Raw genomic sequence first — 8915 nt, forward strand, 5'->3', positions numbered from 1 at the left:
GAAACAAACAGAAGTTTCACACCATAGCCTGGCCAGTCACAAAACTGGTTTTCAAAGCTTCTCTGATGCACACCGCGCCCCACTGTACTCTTCTAACCGCCCTGGTGTCTGGCTGCGCGTAATCAGCGGCCAGGCAATTTGCCTCAACCTCCCACCCCATCATAAATGTCTCCCCCTTACTCTCACAGATATTGTGGAGTGCACAGCAAGCAGCAATAACAATTCGAATATTGGTTTCGCTGAGGTCTATCCGAGTCAGTAAGCTGCGCCAGCACGCTTTTCAACATCCAAATGCACATTCCACCACCATTCGGCACTTGCTCAGCATATAGTTGAACAGGTCCTGACTACTGTCCAGGCTGCCTGTGCACGGGTTCATGAGCCATGGCATTAAGGGGTAGGCTGGGTCCCCAAGGATAACGATAGGCATTTCAACATCTCCAACAGTTATTTTCTGGTCCGGGAAGAAAGTCCCTTCCTCCAGCTTTCAAAACAGACCAGAGTGCCTGAAGACGCGAGCATCATGTACCTTTCCCGGCCATTCCACGTTGATGTTGGTGAAACATCCCTTGTGATCCACCAGGGCTTGCAGCAGCATTGAAAAGTACACCTTGCGGTTTATGTACTTTGAGCTCAGGTGCCAAGACAGGGATATGGGTTCCGTCTATCGCCCCACCACAATTTGGGAATCCCATTGCAGCAAAGCCATCCACTATGACCTGCATGTTTCCCAGAGTCATTACCCTTGATATCAGGAGGTCTTTGATTGCCCTGGCAACTTGGATCACAGCAGCCCTCACACTAGATTTGCCCACTCCAAACTGATTCCCGACTGACCTGTAGCTGTCTGGCGTTGCAAGCTTCCACAGGGCTATCGCCACTCGCTTCTCAACTGTGAGGGCTGCTCTCATCCTGGTATTCTGGCACTTCAGGGCAGGGGAAAGCAAGTCACAAAGTTCCATGAAAGTGCCCTTACGCATGCAAAAGTTTCGCAGCCACTGGGAATCGTCCCACACCTGCAACACGATGCGGTCCCAGCAGTCTGTGCTTGTTTCCCGGGCCCAGAATCGGCGTTCCACGCCATGAACCTGCCCCAGTAACACCATGATTTGCACATTGCTGGGGCCCGTACCATATGAGAGGTCTATGTCCATGTCAATTTCCTCATCACTGTCGTTGCTGCGCTGCAATCGCCTCATCAGCTGGTCCTGGTTTTGCTTTGGCATGTCCTGGCTCTGCATATACTCCAGGACAATGCACATGGTGTTCATAGTGCTCATAATTGCTGCGGTGATGTGAGCGGGCTCCATGATCCCAGTGCTATGGCATCTGGGCTGAAAAAAGGCACGAAACTGATGGAGGGAAGGAGGGGCGACTGACGACATGGCGTTCAGGTACAGGGAATTAAAATCAACAAAGGTGGCTGTGCATCAGGGAGAAACACAAACAACTGTCACACAGAATGGCCCCCCCAAAGATTGAACTCAAAACCCTGGGTTTAGCAGGCCGTTGATTTCACGGAGGGAGGGGGAAGCAAATGAATACAAAACAAATCTGGTCCATCTATTTTTTACATTTTAAGCTGGCAGCAGACAGTGCAGCATGACTGATAGCCATCGGCATCTTCTGGGTGCTTGGCAGAAAATGATGTACTACGAATGCTAGCCATCATCGTCAAGACGGTTCAATAGGCCAGGAGACAAAATATGTCTGCCCAGGTGCCTCTGATTGAACTCACTGAGGAATACGACGATGACGGATACCAGTCGTAATACACCATCCACTGCCAAAAGGCAAGGAGCTGCTGCTGTGTAGCAATGCAGTCCCACGTCTGCCAGCACCCAGATAGCCGATGACGGCTACCAGTCATACTGCACTGTCTACTGCCAAAAGGCAATTAGCTGCTGCTGTGTAGCAATGCAGTGCCACGTCTGCCGGCACCCAGATGACATATGGTGACGGTGAGCCGAGCTGAGCTGAGCGGGCTCCATGCTTGCCGTGGTATGTTGTCTGCACAGATAACCCAGGTAAAAAGGCGCGAATCGATTGTCTGCCATTGCTCTGACGGTGGGGGAGGGGCCTGATGACATATACCCAGAACCCCCCGCGACACTGTTTTGCATGATCAGGCATTGGGATCTCAACCCAGAATTCCAATGGGCGGCGGAGACTGTGGGAACTGTGGGATAGCTACCCACAGTGCAACGCTCCGGAAGTCGACGCTAGCCTCGGTACTGTGGACGCGGTCCGCCGACTTAAGGCACTTAGAGCATTTTATGTGGGGACACATGCAATCGATTGTATAAAACCGATATCTATAAAACCGGCTTCTATAAATTCGACCTAATTTCGTAGTGTAGACATACCCTAAGTGACTTGCCCAAGTTCACACAGGAAGACTGCGACAGAGCAGAGAATTGAACGCAGGTCTCCTGAGTTTCAAGCCAAACATTCACATAGGAAGAGAAAGTCCCTGACTCAAAGATATTTCAATCTAAAAAGATGAGACAAAGTGATTATCTCCATTTCACAGAGAGAATACAGCCAGAATTTTCAAAGGGAACCTGGAATTGAAACCAGGTCTCCTGAGTCCCAGGGCAGTACCTGAAGAACAAAAGGAGCCCTCCTGATTTTTTTCTACTCTAGTGATACACCCCACAGAGGCTCGCAGAGCATTAACTACTTCATAAGCCCTCACTCAGCCCCAGAACCCAGCCCCTCTCACTGGGAGGAACTGGCATTTCACAGAGATCAGCCATAGCCAGGAGAGGACTCCAGGAACCGCACCCTGCTTCCCAGGGTTCAGCACACTGGCACAAGAGGTAGCCCTGGAAGCACTAACAGCAGCCAGCCCCAGCCCCAGAACTCTGGTACATGCTGTTCCTGACTTGGCCCTTCCACTCACACCTTTGGCCAAGGCAGAACATGGACAAGATGGTGATGAAGCACATTAAAACCTTGGTTGTGCGAAGAGTAGCACCATTCTTATGTCCCTGAATCCACTGTCATATGGGAGGGTATGTGGAGGGGACAGTCTCTCACGCAGGAGCCAGGGATTATTGGGGCTGATCCCCCTGACATATAGGGGGCCAATGAAGAATCCTGAACCACAGCCAACCCAGCTGCTCTGATAATTGAGGGGACAGGAAACCTTACCCAAAGAGGTCACAGTCTCATAATTCTCCTGCATCACATCCCTGTAGAGGGCTCTCTGACCTGGGTCCAGCAGAACCCATTCCTCCTCAGAGAAATACACAGCTACCTCCTCGAAGGTCACCAGCTCCGCTGCAGCCATTTCCTTTCCCTGTCTCTGGAGGGCATGGAATGATCTGGAGCAAGACATGGATGTTCTGCAGCCTGTCAAGGTGAGAAGGGCAATTGGAGACATTTCAGGAGGGGCTTTAATCCTTTCCACACCCCCGTTCCCTCCAGACTGTTTCCCTGTTGACAGACATTCTAGACTCTGATATTTTGGGCAAATGCTCGAGTCTGGATATTACATAAACAACACACAAGCGTTAGATCCCAAATCTATATTAATTTCTCTCAATATGTGGCTTGAGTTTCCATATTACTTTGTCTGCAACAATGGGATTCAGTTCTGAGTGTCCAGTGTTTTTGATAAACAAGCCGCTTATTCAGCTGCCTGAATATGGATTTAGGTATCTAAATTTAGGCTCCTGTATTTAAAGCCCTAGTCTTCATCAATCTATTTGTAGCACAGACCTCTCTCCAGGACTAAAGAAACAGAGACTTTTTAAACCTTCTTCATAACAGAGATTAGGTGAAGTCAATGGGACCACTTAGAGGCTTAATATTAAACATGTGTGATAAGTATTTGCAGGATGAGATCCTAAGATCCATAGATTACAGTATCATAAGATCATGTAGTCTGACCTACTGTGTGTCACAAGCCATTACACTTAACTGAATTACCCTGGCACAAACATTTATTTCCCAAAAGCATATTTTCTAGAAAGTCATCCAGTCTTGATTTGAAGACGTTAAGAGATGGAGAATCCACCACTTCCTTTGGTTATTTGTTTCAGTGGCTAATCATCTTTGCTATTAAATATTTGTTCCTACTCTCTAATCTGAATTTGTCTGGCTTCAGCTATCAGTTATTTGTTCACACTAAGCCTTTATCCACTAGAATGAAGAGCCCTTGGGGATCCATGAGTTTCTCTCAATGAACATACTTATACAGTGTAAGCAAGTCAGCTTTCAGTCTTTCAATATATTTACTTTTTAACCACCACTATATTTAAACTGAACAGACTGAACATTTAAATCTCTCAAATTTAAGGCACTGTAACTTGTGTGCTTTAACTTCACACTTTTAGCGTCACACTATGTAGACAAGCCCTTAATAAGGGAAGGGAATAAGGGAAAATGAGGATAAAAACCCTATGTTAATTAGTCTAGTTTAAAATGTTTTAACTGCTTTTCCATAACATCCACAGAAACGGAGGCTGCAGACATTCAGACGCAAATATCTGTGATGGCAAAGCAGCAGCGTTGGCCCCACAATCAGTATCAGAGTTGTCAGGATATTAATAATCATGTTTCATTTTGCATCTGAGTCAGCATTATAGTCTGTGTCCTCAGTACTAAGAAAATGTCTGTTTTACCATGGACTAACATGCATTAGCTATTCCCCTGTAAAAACATGGGGGGAAAAGTCAATTCTGGGGCAGTCAGCACTATGCCCAAAATCCAACCAATGCAAAAAAAAAAAAAGAGAGAGAGAATTCAATTTAAAAATCCTGAATTTTGGCAGCACAGAACAATAAGATTGTCAGAATGAAGAACATCACTTCATTGTATTAGCCTACATACAAAACTATGAAATTAAAATATGCAATTAGAAGTATAAACAAATGAGTAGAAAAGACATTTATATATGTAATAAACTAATAGAAGAGTAAAGTGTGCATTACAGAGTTTGCAGGATAGGGAAATATTAAAAATCCTTATTTCTGTAAGTAAGTTTTCTATTACAAAAGGATTTTTGAAAGCATTTTAGATGCTTTCACATTTAAAAATCTGGCTTGTAGTGAATATTTGGGAACCAAGGTCTACATGGGGACATATGAAAAGGTACTAGGGTAGAGAGCATTAGGATAGAGAGGCAAAAAAACAGTTGACAAAGCAATCCCCATTGGAAGATTAAAGGAAACTGAAGGAGTTTTGATACAAACCCAGGAAATCTGTCAGCCTTGATATCATGTGGTCCGAAAGAATAAACTTGCATAGAAAAAAACAACAACAAAAATTCAGAATTAAAAAACCATGTTGCCGTACAAACAGGAAGAGCTACACTAGAAACATTGTGCAATGGAATTGCTGAAACGACCAGCAACAGAATACTTTCAGTGATCTCTTGCTATTAAAAATACACACAAGGACACATAACAACAGTCCTCTGCACAATGTACGATAAAGTGCTCAGAATAATAAAAGTAACAGTTTAAAAAGGTAAATGACTTAAAGGAATGAAACAACATTACAAGAAAAAGGCAGAGGAATTCAGGCAATACAACAGCAGCTAGGAGTTATTTGTGAACTCCTATGAGGTCTTACACAGACACAGAAACTGATAAGGGATTCTTGTAAACCCTAAAAATATGCCTGACAATTATAACATTTGGAAGGGACTGTATTTAAAATATTTCATTGAATCTAGTCTCCTAAAATCCATCATATAAGATAGAGAAGTTCCCTGTCCAGGCATTGGGTAACACTGTGCCATTCAGATCACAGCCCTGGGAAGCTGACACTGGGTTGTCCCACCCTGGAAATGTGAAAAAAGCCCCTCTGCCCCCACACTCTTATTTTTGTAAAGACTGCAGATGGCTCCCCCACCTCTGGTGTCACTTCTATCCCCTCTGCCACTCCCTATTGCGGGGTTTCCCCTCTGCCCCGGCTGGCAGTGCCTGTATTCTGTTCTTAATGTAAGGGGACTGTTGCCCCCTTACTGACATTCAGTGGGGGTGTTTTGGCTGGCTAGCTCCCAGTACTAAAAGGGGAAGGGTCGACGGGAGGTCGGGACTGACAGTCCCCAGGAACAATGGGGAGAGGCCAATGCTCCAGGTCAGCCTGAATGACAGCGCTAGGCAGGCAGGCTAATCAGGGAGCCAGGAGGCCAGGGAGGTCCCGTCCTCCACGTGACCTGGAATTGCCTGGATCAGACAGAGAGGGGCCGAGCTAAGGAGAAATCAGGGGCCCAAGCTGAGCTGGGGAGCAGAGCCCTGCCAGATCCAGAGGGGCCAGAAAAGCAGCCCAGGAAGCAGGTCAGTGCTGGGAGCAGAGCTGAAGCCACAGAACCAGAGACACAGCCCAGGGAGAGCAGAGCCTGTGCTGGGAGCAGAGCTGCTGCCAAAGAGCCAGGTGTGGTGAGCAATTGGGGCCAGCCAAGGGGGGACCTTGGGCAAAAAGCCCTGTGCAGAAAGACACCCCTAGCCAAGGGTCCTTGCAGGCCAGGCTGGGAGGGGGATCTTAACCCGATGGGAGGCTGATGCTGGGAAGAAGGGTTTCACCATCCAAAGCCTGGAGGTGTGTGGCCACCACCATTGCAAGTGTCCAATGCCTTCATTAGTCAACTTCTGGACTGAAGTCTTTGCTTCTTCCAGTACTTTTTTCAATAGATAGGTCTCTGATTGATCCAAATGTAGTTTCTATTGCTGGACAAAGATCTACTACTGTTGTAGCAGATGCCTGGATGGCATTGTTTAATGACCCAAGTGGTTTCAGTAGTAGACTTACGAGAGAGAGAGAATGGCAATAGTCTTCTCTGAACATAGTAGCAAAAGTAATCCACCACCCTCATTACTTAGATCCATCCCATCTTGGTAGATACTTTCCAAAGCCAGTAATAACGGCTGGAGTAATTTTAAGACAACAGCCAAGGATCGCTCATGAGAAAACCAGCGGGTTTTCCCAGGTTGGACTAATTTGAACTTCAGTCCCAGTGTATCTTCTATATTTTCCAAGATATACAGTCTTTTTGGCCTCTTGCTGAAAAAAGAATATAATGAAGACATTAAATTTATAGCTTTTTTAATGTACTCCATCATGTCTTCCAGAGAAGTTTGCAACTCCATCAAATGCACAAGCAGCCATCTGTTTGGGGTCCAATTGACAAGCATTTAACTCTTCTAAGATGTGGGTTGTCACAGATGCAGCCAATGTGTCTTCTATAACTTGAACATCTAGAAATCCATCTACTGGCCTACCCCGACATCAAGATAACGTACACAATGACTTAATACTTGATGCCCATTTGCATCGGTGCATTCATCAGCCATGTATGCACATTTTTCGAATGTGGTGAGAGAGTTCTTCACTTTTTCAACTGTTGAGTCTTTCACTGTTGCACCACATGCTTCTAGCCAGTCAGTTGAGTTTCTTGCTGAAAGATAGTGAGCATTTGCTGGTCTTGTTTGGAACCAGTGTTCAACTTCAGGATGAACAAGTGACAATGCACTTAACATTGGCCTCCAGTTTGTAGTGTGTGGTATCTCTTGCTTAAATAGAAAGTAGGATGCCACAGCCATGTTTGTTTGCATGAACTGTGTTGTGTCTCCAGCATTCTTAACAGCCTCATTAAGTACTTCTAAAATTGGCTTTGATAGTGGGCTTATAAGGCTTTCTGCATGTTGATACACTCCAGAGGCCTGGTGTTTTGCAGCCTTTTCACATAGTTTGTCAGCATTGGCTTTGCTGATTGGTTTGACAAACCAAGATCCTCCCCTTTTACCAATTATAGTATTGGGAAGCTTTTCTTCTTCATAAGCTTTTTTGCAAGCGGTGTACCAGTAGCCATCTTTTGTAATTTCAATAAATGGGAACACTTTGACCGACAAACATCGGGAACTGCCTTTAGGTTTTGGAGAACTGTTCCTTCAGTAGGTAGCTGTATTTGTGCTTCGGGCTGGTCGGATGTAGATATACCACTTGAACCTTCAGATGACATGTTGATATACTCTTAGTTCTTGATGTGTTCTTCACCTTGGTTAGTTTTTGAGGCCTTTGAGGGGAAAAAATTTTGTATTTTTTTTTTGTCTTTTTTCATTTTCACTTTGACCTGCAACATATAAAAGAGATATGAATAAAGTAAATGTTTTGTTAGGATAATACAAATTTAACATAAGGATAATGCAAGTTACACCAAAACACATAACAGGTCTAGATTTCTATAAAAATATAAATTTTTAAAAAATGTATTTAATTTAAATTGACTTTTGAAAAGTAAGCCATCATGGGATAAGAGGGAAGTCCTCTTATGGATCAGTAACTAGTTAAAAGATGGGAAACAAAGGGTAGGAATCAGTTTTCAGAATGGAGAGAGATAAATAGTGGTATCCCTGAGGGGTCAGTACTGGGACCATTACTATTCAACATATTCATAAATGATCTGGAAAAATGGGTAAACAGTGAGGTGGCAAAATTTGCAGATGATACAAAACTATTCAAGATAGTTAAGTCCCAGGCAGACTGCAAAATGTTACAAAGGGATCTCACAAAACTGGGTGACTGGGCAAAAAAATGGCAGATGAAATTCAATGTTGATAAATGCAAAGTAATGCACGTTGGAAAACAATCTCAACTATACATACAAAATGACGGAGTCTGAATTAGCTGTTAACACTCAAGAAAGAGATCTTGGAGTCATTGTGGATAGTTCTCTGAAAACATCCACTCAATGTGCAGCGGCAGTCAAAAAAGCAAAGAGAATGTTGGGAATCATTAAGAAAGGGATAGATAATAAAACAGATTTCAGAGTAGCAGCTTACACACATACAGAGAGCATAAACAGGTGGGAATTGTCTTACCAACTCTGAGAGGCCAATTAATTAAGAGAAAAAAAAACTTTTGAAGTGATAATCAAGCTAGCCCACTACAGACAGTTTGAT

At 44.4% G+C, this 8915-nt stretch overlaps 1 protein-coding gene and 1 pseudogene across 1 annotated transcript in view; both read right to left on the reverse strand.

Annotated features, from left to right (window-relative positions):
- The window catches only part of LOC117887139, a 32349-nt pseudogene extending 25761 nt beyond the window's left edge, over nucleotides 1–6588 (reverse strand).
- Nucleotides 1–8915, reverse strand: part of LOC117887172 (zinc finger protein 501-like) — a 1015593-nt gene that overhangs the window by 827015 nt on the left and 179663 nt on the right. The gene's annotated exons all lie outside the window — the stretch shown is intronic.

The sequence above is a fragment of the Trachemys scripta genome, chromosome 14 (genome assembly GCF_013100865.1).
Source record: "Trachemys scripta elegans isolate TJP31775 chromosome 14, CAS_Tse_1.0, whole genome shotgun sequence".
Lineage (NCBI taxonomy): Eukaryota > Metazoa > Chordata > Testudines > Emydidae > Trachemys > Trachemys scripta.